This window comes from Phaenicophaeus curvirostris, chromosome 4, assembly GCF_032191515.1.
Source record: "Phaenicophaeus curvirostris isolate KB17595 chromosome 4, BPBGC_Pcur_1.0, whole genome shotgun sequence".
Classification (NCBI taxonomy): Eukaryota; Metazoa; Chordata; class Aves; order Cuculiformes; family Cuculidae; genus Phaenicophaeus; species Phaenicophaeus curvirostris.
This window is the reverse complement of record NC_091395.1, coordinates 72,005,182-72,017,456: the sequence shown is the minus strand read 5'-3', so window position 1 is coordinate 72,017,456 and position 12,275 is coordinate 72,005,182.

Genomic DNA, 12,275 nt, shown 5'->3' with positions numbered 1-12,275 from the left:
TCAGCCTGACAGAGTTTGTGCCTGGCAGCTGTAGCCTTAGGGCAGTCCTCTGTTTTATCCATTTACTATTTCTACAGCACCTTAGCCTTACTCATAACAAATTCCCATTCTGCTGCTCACAATAAGGATTTCTTGACACAGCTCTCTGGCTCATCTTGAATATAACCCTGTAGCAGAGGCCCTTGGAGGCTGCAGATTGGAAGGAACAAGAGATTTCTTTCAGTCATGATCATCATGATCTCGCTGGTCTCCTTTTCACTGCTTCAATCACTACATATCTTATTAACCTTCAGTGAAGCTGTTGTGACGGTTTACAGCAGTGTTTTTCTCATCAGTGTGGTGCTTGTTATCAGTTCACAGCAGCCTGAATCAATGAAGACACTAGTTCTGTTTTGCTAAGTTGGCACCCCAAATTAGCTGTAATTTGTGTGTATGAACAAACAGAGGTTTGACATGACTTAGCTGTGAAATCGTAGAATCATAGAACCATAGAATGGTTTGAGTTGGAAGGGGCCTTATAGATCATGGACTTTCAACCCCCCTGACATGGGCAGAGACATCTTCCACTAGATCAGGCTTTGCAGTTATCTCAGCTCTGTGTTCTCTCCTCCTGCTTAGCCGTCCCACGATTTCTTGCCAACGAGCTTGAGGATATCGGCCGTATTATCCTGCACATATGCAGTAGTGAAATCTTCCATCCTCACAATGGGGCATCCACAACTTCCCTGGCAAGCTGTTCCAGTGTCTCACGACCCTCATTGTGAAGAAATACTGACGCACCTCATTTAAATGTGGGTATGGGGCAACTTACACAGTAATGGATAGAAGTCAAGTCAAGGGATTGTTTGAGAGAACCTGACTCATACAACTTCATGGAACCTGACAGGCTGTACACGTGGTGCTGAGAACTGGCTGATGTCCTTGCAAGGCAAAGGTGTCCTCTGTCATCTTTGAAATGTGGAACAACTGGAAACAGGCAAATGCCAAAAGCATTTTCAAAGAAGGCCAAAAATTCAACTTGGAGAAAACAGGTGGAACATCTCACTTTGGACCCTGGGAAAAGAGTGAAGCATGTCCTACTGGAGCACATTTCCAGGCACCTGAAGAAGAAGGTCACTGGAAAGGGTAAAAAATCTGGATTTCCCATGGGTATATCATGCCTGATCAACTCGATTCCCTTCTATGATAAAATGACTGGATTTACAGATGAGGGGAAAGCAGAGGATGCCATTGACTTTATCAAGCGTTCAGAACCTTCAACAAAATTCTTGTATTCAAGAATTAGGATGTTATGGTCTGGAGGGGTGGGCAATGAGATGGGTAATCACCTGGTTGGATGATCAAGCTCCGAGAATAATTAATGGAGTGTACTCCTCCTGGAGACTGCTAAAAAGTGGAGTTCTGCAGGGTTCTGTCCTGGGACCTGTCCTGTTTAACATCTTTCTCCATGATGTGGAAGAGGTGACAGAGTGTGCTCTCATCAAGCCTGAAGATGACACCAGGTCGGGGTGCACCTTCATCAAGCCTGCAGGTGATAGCAGCTTGAGAAGACCAGTCCACATGCTTGAGGGCAGGATCTACACAGGCTGAAGGAACGGGATAACAGAAACCTTGTGAAATTTGACAAGGAAACATGGAAAGCTCTGGACCAAGGAAGGGAGAACCCCTGGAAATGACATAGGTTGGGGAATGACTGAGTGGGGAAAAATACTGCTGAGAAGGACCTGGGGTCTTGGTAGACAGCAAGCTGCGCATAAGCCAGTAGTGTGCCCTGGAAGCAAAAAAAGGCTTAAAAGCATCCTGGGCAACATTAACAAGATCAAAGACAGTGGATTGATTATAACCCTCTACATAGCACTTTAGATTAGACATCTGGAGAGGGACGGCAACATGGTTGAGGGCTTAAAGCACATGCCCCATGAGAAGAGACTGAGGGAACTGGAAGCTTGTCCAGCCTGGAGGAGAATCACAGAATCACTAGGTTGGAAAAGACCCACAGGATCGAGTCCAATCATTCCTACCAAACACTAAACCATGACCCTCAGCACCTTGTCCACCCGTGCCTTAAACACCTCCAGGGATGGTGACTCAACCCCCTCCCTGGGCAGCCTCTGCCAGTGCCCCATCACCCTTTCAGTGAAAAATTTTTTTCAGATGTCCAGCCTGAACCTCCCCTGGTGGAGCTTGAGGCCATTCCCCCTTGTCCTGTTCCCTGTCACTTGGGAGAAGAGGCCAGCACCCTCCTCTCCACAACCTCCTTTCAGGTAGTTGTAGAGAGCAATGAGGTCTCCCCTCAGCCTCCTCTTCTCCAGGCTAAACACCCCCAGCTCTCTCAGCCGCTCCTCATAAGGCCTGTTCTCCAGCCCCCTCACCAGCTTTGTTGCTCTTCTCTGGACACAGAGAGATTCATAGGAGATCTGAAAGCAACCCCTGGTACCTCTGAAGAGGTCATTGGGAAGATGGAGCCAGACTCCTCACTGAGGTCCATGATGGGAGGGTGAGGAGACAATGAGTATCAGTTGAAAAATGAGAGGTTCTGACTGTATATAAGGAAAAACTAAAAACATTTTTACTGTGACAGCACCCTAACAGTGGAGCGGGTTGCCCAGGGAGCTTGTGCAAACTCCATCCTTGGAGATTTTCAGGCCCTGACTGGATAACATCTTAAGCAACCTGGTCTGACCTCAGAGCTGACCCTGCTTTGAGGAAGAGATTGGAGAAGAGACTTCCTGAGGTCTGACTTGCTTGAATTGCTATATGTTCCTGATGTATACCGTTTAAGTTTATCTGCGGAGCAGCTTATCTAAAAAATGGTGGACAAGGTGACTTGAGAGTTTGCTTAACTGATAAAGAATGGCATGACAAGAGTGTGGTCTGTGGTGTGTACATACTTCCCATTCAACAGCTCCTTTTTTAGGTCCCTGCTTCAGAGATGTGCCAAAGGTTACATCAGATATGCTAAGTAAACACGCTGATCAAATCCGCAGTGCAGGAATTCAAACCACGAGGAGATAAGTGCGTATGCTTTACTCTGAAGAAATCTACTGGTTTGCCTAAACAAATTCAGGAAAAAAATGGCAAATTGTATCAGTGATTGTTATTGGGCTTTAAAGATAACTGCTAAAGGAGCTGCAGAGGAATTAGTAATGTTCTAGAATAAAAAAGGCAAATTTTACCTCCATTCAAAAGAAAGCTTGCTAAACTAATCTACAGACTTGCTCCTTTGGCTTGATGTTTTAAGATTGATTCACTTTCTGTTTTAAAACTGATGTCACCTGGGAGGGCTGGGGCAAAGGGAGAAAGGAGCCAGAAGAGTCTTCCTTTTGGCTCAGGCTGCTGTGATCGTATTTAATATTTCCAGGAGTGGCAGTCTGCAGTCTTGTGGCCAAGGCATGTCTCCTGGCCAGCTGAGCCATGGAGAAAGCTTGTGACAGCCTCCCAGGGCTGTTTGTCACAGCGGGCTGCATGCTTTTCTCCACTCCACATCCTCTTCTCCTCTAGACTTCTTAGAAGAACTCATAGACTTTTACAATCTTGTAAAATGATGTAAGATTATACTTGTTGTCTCTTCCTAATGCTTTGTGGCATTACATAATTGCTTAATTGAGCATTTAGGAAGGCATTAATACATTTTTCTCTGCAAATGCATTATTAATATATACATTACAATCTCTGCTGTTAAGGCTTTGTACAATTATTAATAGACTTAAAATGACAGCAACTGCATGAAAATATTTTCTTCTAGGAAAAAGAAACTCAAAAGGACACAGAACACATCAGGCCTATCATCCTTATAAATTAAATATTTGCATTGATACTTCTGTAGCCCAGTAGTCCTAAGCCTGTCTGAACCAGTTAAAATGAGAGGTATGAATATTTCTATCCAGTTCCCCTTTAATTCACAACATCAACTTAGGTGTTTGAATGCTTTGCATCCAACCATTTTGGCCACTGACTTCTCCACAATACAATGTTTTTTCTCCCTCTAGATTAGCACACTGCGTATAACATTACTCCTTCCAGCTAGGTTGTATTTAGGATTGCACCGACAACCTGCATTGCCCTGGAAGTGAGAAAGGCAAAGCACCTATAATCATTAATTTGTTTTTAATGCTTCTGGGAAGAACACATAAAAGACTTTTAATGAGATGATTTGTTTTTTTTTTTTTCAAAACAGTGAGTAGCGTCAAAATTGCATGTGGCCTTGAACATAATACTAAAGTACACAAAATGGTGAAGGAATTTAGGCAAAGACAAAATAGAGGTGCAGAAACCCTACACAATTACTAGTTAGCCTCATCCTGAAATAGCTTAGTATCATCAACACATTTTGTAAATTGCTATTCACCTACATTTCTATCTGTTGTTTTTCCATTTTTCGTGTCCATTAGCAGACTGTTTTTTTACTTCCTTCGGGGTGGAATCTTACTGAGTGCTTTTGGAAATTACCATAGACGCTTAATTGAATCTTCCCTGGTCCATAAACTTGTTGACTTCTTCAAAGAAAGCTGTTAGATTTCTGAGACACTAATATGCTTTACAAAAAGCCATAACGACTTACACTAATGTGTCATCTTCATGTGCCCATTAAGGCTTTTCTGTTCTTCAACATAATTTCTATTTATTTGTTTAGTAAGACTGTCAGGCTTCCAGGTCTACAGCATCCAAAATATTCTCTGAAGTCCTTTCAAAAATACAGTGTCACATAAGAAACTTTCTAATTTCCCCTGACGCCAAGGTAGTTTTAATTGAGAGGATAGAGACAGCAGTTAGTACCTAGAATCATAGAATCATTAAGATTGGAAAAGACCTCTAAGATCATCAAGTTCAACCATTAGCCCAACTCCACAGTACCTGTTAAACCATGTCCTCAAGTGCCATCACTACATGTTTTTTGAACAACTCGAGGGATGGTGACTCCAGCACTTCCCTAGGAAGCCTGTTCCAGTGCTTCACCACTCTTTCAGTAAAGAAATTTTTCCTCATGTCCAATCTCAACCTCCCCTGATGCAACTTGAGGCCATTTCCTCTCATCCTACCACTTGTTACTTGGGAGAAGAGACCAATACCCACCTCACTACAACCTCCTTTCAGGTAGTTGTAGAGAGTGATGTGGTCTCCCCTCAGCTTCCTCTTGTTCTGGCTAAACAACCCTGGTCCCCTCAGCCGCTTCTAATAAGACTTGTGCTCTAGACCCTTCACCAGCTTGGTTGCCCTTCTCTGGGCACCCTACAGCAACTCAACATCCTTGTACTGAGAGGCCCAAAAGTGAACACAATATTTGAGGTGTGACCTCACCAGTGCCCAGTACAGGGGTATGATCACTTCTCTCCTCCTGCTGGCCACACTGTTTCTCATACAAGTCAGGATGTTGTTATCCTTCTTGGCCACCTGGGTCATTGCTGGCTCATGTTCAGCTGCTGTCAACCAGCACTCCCAAGTCCTTCTCTGCCAGGCAGCTTTCCAGCCACTCTTCACCAAGCCTGTAGTGCTGCATCGGGTTGTTGTGACTAAATTGCAGGACCTGGCACTTGGCCTTGTTAAACCTCAAACAATTGTCCTCAGCCCATTGGTCCAGACTGTCCAGATCCTTCTGTAGAGCGTTTCTACCCTCAAGCAGATCAACACTCCCATCCAATTTGTTGTCTGCAAACTTACTGAGGGTGCACTCGATCCCCTCGTCCAGATCATTGACAAAGATATTAAACAAGACTACTACTTGAACTACTTCATCTCTGAGCTGTTTGAAAACTCTTGAACACCATCTGGTCTTAGCAGCTGGCTACTGCTCATTTTGTTGTTGTGTTCCTTCATCTTTTACATCTGAGTCATGTTTTCCCAATTACTCCCTTAAAGAAGCCTTCCAGTATTGGTGTTTACTCAAGTTCATCCATGTAATTCACAAATGCAAAACTCTAGATTTTTTTATGGCTGTAACTTCTCCAGATGTTCCTTCTGCCTCTTAAATGATTTGTCTTACACAATAGTCAGACTCTGGCAGGCTTCCTGATCTGTTTTGAGAAAGACTTGCTTATATCATCTGCAAGTTGACCTTGAACCTCGTTTTTTCTGGCTGCTTATCATGCTTTTGTATTTGATCCATCAGAGGTTACAGTCATGTCTTTTCCCAATTTGAATACAACTTCTGTTTGTTGAGGGAAATCTTCATCTAGAAATGTCACGTACCACACTTTTTACTCAAACAGCCGTCTCTTCTGCCTCCAGAACAGCAGCTTTAAACACTCTCCATGCCATCTGTGAAGATGTAACTCTTTTAGATATTCCTTTTAGGCCCCCTTTAATGAATGGTTTTCTTGTTTTGTATTACCCTGCTTTTTTTTGAAAAGAAAGCAGAATACTACTGCTTTTCTTTGTTCTACAAGTGTGTTAAATGCAAGGATGTTATAGTTACTGCTAGAGCATGGTTCTTTCTTTGTCAATAATATTATGACACTGTTTAGGACCAATCCAGGGACCTTTTTTCCTCTTCTTGTTTTCCAGCTAGCAGCCATGGACAGTTTCTAAACAGTTAGATACAGCATCACCCCCTCCCGTGACATTTACCCAACCTACATTTGAATTATTGAAGACACTTATGGTTCTATTTCCTGCTCTGCAGACTCTCTGATCTTCGCTTCTTGTTAGCTACACTGGTAAATTAGTCCCAGTACTGCATTTTTCCTATTTATTTCTGGGACTTTATCTTATTTATTGACAGAGTTCACTGGTAATTAGAAGATTCTCTTAGCTTTCTTTAAAGTATAGCTTTGTTCATCCACTGGCATGCCTCGTCCTGCCTTTGTATTTTACTTCTCAACAATATGATACATAACAAATTTGATTGCTCACTTTTCTTATTAGTTTTCAAAACCTGAGGCTATGTTTCCACTGAGATTAATAATATTAGGGTTCCTGTCCCAGTTTGAAAAAAGGTGGGCAGGTCATGGTGTCACCTGCTGTTCATGGCAAGGGTATAGTACACATACTGCATAATTATTCTGGTAACTGATCCTCTATTTGCATAGCTGGGGTGTGTGGATTTCTACAGTGGGAGTACTATCTCCACTACTTTGTTTCTAGAACATTGTTATACTGTTTCTAGAACATTGTTTGATTTCTTTGTGCTGGCACTAAATATCTTTGGTGGCCAGTAACAGAAGAAGTCATCTTCCACTAGGAGACTAGGACTGGACACAAAGAAGACAAATATCCATGTGGTATCCTTTGTCCTCTATGCAAACTGGGCGGGTGCTGCTTATACAGATACATAATGGCATTATATACACTGTTCTAGATATGTAATTTACAGCTAACCACAGGAGAAATGTAACATTTCAAAATTGCCTGTGTTTTTAGCAACAACACCTAGTTACAAATGCACCATTGAGAAAATGCTTCTCCTATGAACTACAGCAGGACTGTCTAAGCACAACAACAGCAGCGTCACTATTCTGTAATTCATTCATCAATCAGAATAAACATTAAAGTTTAACACAGCTTAATAAACCATTAGAGCAGTGCCACAGAAATAATTAGGAAGACTGGTAATAAGAGAGAGAGAGAGAGCGCGCGCTATTTACTCAAGTGGAGCGTCCTTTTAAAGTGATAACTTTCCTTATCCCACCCATCAAAGCAGGGCAGCTGGGACACGGGAAGCTGTGGTCCATGATTCACACTCTTCCTTAGAAGGCAAAATTGATGATAGGACCTGGAAACATTTTTCTTGTGTGACCCTAATTATGCTCAGAGCTGAGATCCCTGAGGTCTCTGATTCAGCACCGGCTTGCTCCTATTCACTGACAAAAAATGCGAAGCATCCAGGTCCCAGTTCCACTACAGAGAAGTAAAGTTTATGGAAACGGCTAGACACAAGATCACAATTAATATAAAACAATAATAGAGGTGGGATAAGAAGGCAATTCTAAAAAATCAACTTAGAAATTAACGGATGAGCACAAATCTATCATCAGACCCAAATAAATAATTTTCCTTCAGCAGCTGGTGCATGTGCCAAGGGGGTGGTGCTCGCAGGGTTGCTTAAACAAATATATTGAGGACAAACATGTCTCGAGGGTTTCAGAAGTGTTCTGATGCCTCACTCCACTGACTCAGCAAAGAATCACACACAAAATCACACAGAATCTCTAGGTGGAAAAGATCTACTGGGTCATTGAGTCCAACCATTCCTATCAAACACTACACCATGCCCCTTAGCACCTCATGCATCCGTCTTTTAAACACCTCCAGGGAAGGTGACTCAACCACCTCCCTGGGCAGCCTCTGCCAGTGCCCAATGACCCTTTCTGTGAAAAATTTTTTCCTGATGTCCAGCCTGAACCTCCCCTGGCGGAGCTTGAGGCCATTCCCTCTTGTCCTGATCCCTGTCACTTGGGAGAAGAGGCCAGCACCCTCCTCTCCACAACCTCCTTTCAGGTAGTTGTAGAGAGCAATGAGGTCTCCCCTCAGCCTCCTCTTCTCCAGGCTAAACACCCCCAGCTCTCTCAGCTGTTCCTCATAAGGCCTGTTCTCCAGCCCCCTCACCAGCTTTGTTGCTCTTCTCTGGACTCGCTCCAGAGCCTCAACATCCTTCTTGTGGTGAGGGGCCCAGAACTGAACACAGGATTCGAGGAGCGGTCTCACCAGTGCCGAGTCCAGAGGGAGAAGAACCTCCCTGGACCTGCTGGTCACGCCGTTTCTGATCCAAGCCAAGATGCCATTGACCTTCCTGGCCACCTGGTAACTCTGCTGGCTCATATTCAGTTGCTGTCAACCAACACCTCCAGGTCTTTCTCCTCCAGGCAAAGTGTCCAGATGCACTCAGAAACCCCTTTCCATGTCTAACTCTATGCTCAAAAAGCTCACTATCTCCAAGAATCACTAAGGCTACAACCACAAATCTTAGAGATTACGAGAATTACCCTCGTATAATGTTTGATGTGATGCTGACTCTCTGCCCTCCCAGCGCTGCCCAGCAGTGTGAGCTGTGTGCACAGTGCTGCACGTACCTCTCGCATCTGAACTCAGGCCATCGATCCGCTGCCTCCCCTCACAAAACAGCGGGCGACGTTTCAGAGCTCACACCACGTGGCAGGAGCAGGAGCTGAGGGCAGCATGGTCCACACCTCTGCCAGCTCCCAGATCCAAACATATTTACTGCCACGATGCATTACACTGCCACCATCAAAGCTACCATAGTGACATACTTTCAGCAGCAAATATACCAGTTGAAAACTGATTTGAATTTATTTATAGTGCTTTTTCACCACAGTAGAAGCAAATAACAAGCTCTGACATGCTTTCCACTATTTCTCCTTTTTTTTCCTTTTACAGAAGCCATTTTTTCACTTACAATGATATTTTTTTCTCACATTTATTAGGGTTTCAGCCCTTTTTTTTTTTTTTTTTAAGTAATGAATGCAATGTACCTTTGTTGCAGCTGCTCTTCTTCAAGGCTGCTTGCAAAGCCTGTTTGCTTGTTGGCAGAAGTCCGATCTGATGGATCCTGTGACACCCTTGTGCATGTCTGGCTGTACAGCTGGGGTCTTTATTAGCATCTTCTGGCTTCATCTGCAAGTCCAAACCAGTGAACAGTTGCTTGCAATTATGGAGGACTAGAGTTCAGAGCTAATACTAAATAAATGTTCTGTCCTAGGTTACGTCGATGGCTGAAAGATTTTGTTTCTGAAATTTATATGTTTTCTCTTGAATTGTGCAAAAAGGATCTCCCCTGACTATAAATCAAACCACCAAACAGCCAAAAGAACACAAAAGTGGTGTATCACCCGTTGCAGAGATCAAGAGCAGTAATTTGGCAAGAAACATGAAGAAAAAACCAATATATGGATAGAAAGCACATCTGCATTTATCTTGAATAGAATTTGAAAGCATCTAAACCATCCTGTCTCAGGACATGAGCTTGCAGTACCCATCATAAAATAGTGGTTGTCTTCAGATCTCCTTGTGTGTTCTTCTTGTAAGGAAGTGACCCCGTTTCAATTATCAGTGAAGCCGCAGGGCAAGATTCATGCCTCCTTGACTAAAAGCAAGTGTATCCCCTGGCTCTCCTGAGGTGTGTTATGTGCTGTAATTCCCGTGCTCCTGTGTTACCTGCTGTAATTCTGATGCTCCCATATTAGCAGATACCAAGGTCTGGAATTCCTGTTTGTGTTCTGCAGGAATCGTCTAGGTTAGGGGCAAATTTAGCAATAAGCATAGCAATAAGCCAGATATTTTAAAAAAATTCCTTGTTAGCACAATCTGTAATGACTTTAGTCTGTTTTCTTGCTTAATCAGCTCTCTCCTTCCCACAGCCAGCAGCCAGGCTTTCTCGCTCTGCTCCAGTGCCTTTCCAGCTCTTTTATTTTCCTGATGGTTCAACTTGTGCCCGTGGTCAGAGAGGTCTGCAAGGTTGCCTTTCCTCTCCTGCAAGTCAAAGAACCATTTACATGCATCTACCACTGAACCAGGCATTTTTTTACCTTTATCATGGTAGCACTGGGTGAGTCTTGTCAGAAGAGCTAGTTTCCTTAGAAAGTTGCGGAGAGGCTGAAAAAATAGGCAAGGAAATATTTTGTTTCTGACACTTATACATTTTTTCTTGAACTGTGCACACAGTAATCAAAGACCTGTCCTGACTATAAATCAAACCACCAAATAGCCAACAGCACACAAAAGAGATAGATCATCCGTTGTAGAGACTAAGAGGAGCAATTTGGCAAGAAATGTGAAGAAAAGACCAATATATGGATAGAAAGCACATCCGCATTTATCTTGAATCAAGTTTGAAAGCATCTAAACTATCCTGTTTCAGGACATAGGTTCATTCAGTAAAGGAACATATATATATCCGTCATAAAATAGTGGTTGCTTTCAGATGCTTACCTCTACCACATCACTCCATTTTAATTGTCATTGACACCACTGAGCCAGTTTTATGCCTCCTTGTCTAAGAGCAAGTGTATCCCCAGCTCTCCTGACGTGGCCACCCTCCTGTGTTATGTGCTGTAATTCCGATGCTCCCATATTAGCTACCAAGGTCTGGAATTCCTGTTTGTGTTTTGCAACAATCATCTAGGTTAGGGGGAAATTTATCAATAACCATAGCAATAAGCCAGATATTTTTAAAAATCTCTTTGCTAGCACAACCTGTAATGAGTTTTGTCTGTTTTCTTGCTTAATCAGCTCTCTCCTGCCCACAGCCAGCACCCAGGCTTTCTCACTCTGCTCCAGTGCCTTTCCAGCTCTATTTTTTTTTCATGGTGACCCCTTTGCTCATGGTCAGGGAGGTCTGCAAGGTTGCCTCTCCCCTTTTACAAGTCAAGGAACTGTTTACATAGGTCTACCACTAAAACAGACGTTTTTTTCTGCCTTATCGTGGTAGTGGTGGGCGAGTCTTGGCAGAAAAAATGGTTTCCTAAGACAGCTGCGGAGATGCCTGATAACCCTCCCACACCCAAGCTCCTGGGAAGATAAGGCACAATAAAACCCAGCTGAACCGCTGTTATTTGGGGACTGATATTGTCTTTTCACAATGGGAGGGCAAAAGGGCTGCACAAGCAGCGAGGAAATAAGGATCTCAAATCTTGTGTTCAATTTTGGGCCCCTCAGTACAAGAAGGACATCGAGGAGATGGACTGTGTCCAGGGAAGAGTTGGTGAAGGGGCTGGAGAACAAGTGCTATGAGGAGTAGCTGAGGGAGCTGGGGTTGTTTAGCCTGGAGACAAGGAGGCTGAGGGGAGACCTTATCAACTGCCTGAAAGGAGAGTGTAGAGAGGTGGGTGTTGGTCTCTTCTCCCAAGTGAAGGCTGATAGGATGAGAGGGAATGGTCTCAAGTTGTGCCAGGGCTGGTTCAGATTGGACATTAGGAAAAAATTCTTCACCGAAAGGGTTCTCGGGCACTGGGAGAGGCTGGGAAGGGAGGTGGCCGAGTGGTATGAGAAGTGGCTGAGAGAACTGGGGTTGTTGAACCAGGAGGAGGTTGAGGGGAGACCTCATGGATCTCTACAGCATCCTGAGAGGAAGTTGTAGAGAGGTTGGTGTTGGTCTTTTCTCAGAAGTGGTAGGATGGGAGGGAATGTCCTCAGTTTGTGCTAGGGGAGGTTTAGATTGGATATCAGCCAAAATTTCTTCACTGGAAGGGTTCTCAGGCACTGGCAGAGCTGCCCAGGTGTTGGTGGAGTCCCCATCCCTGGAGGTGTTTAACAGACGAGCAGAAGAGATGCTCAGGGTTAGCCATTGGTAAGGCTGGGCTCGATGATCTCAAAGGTGCTTTCCA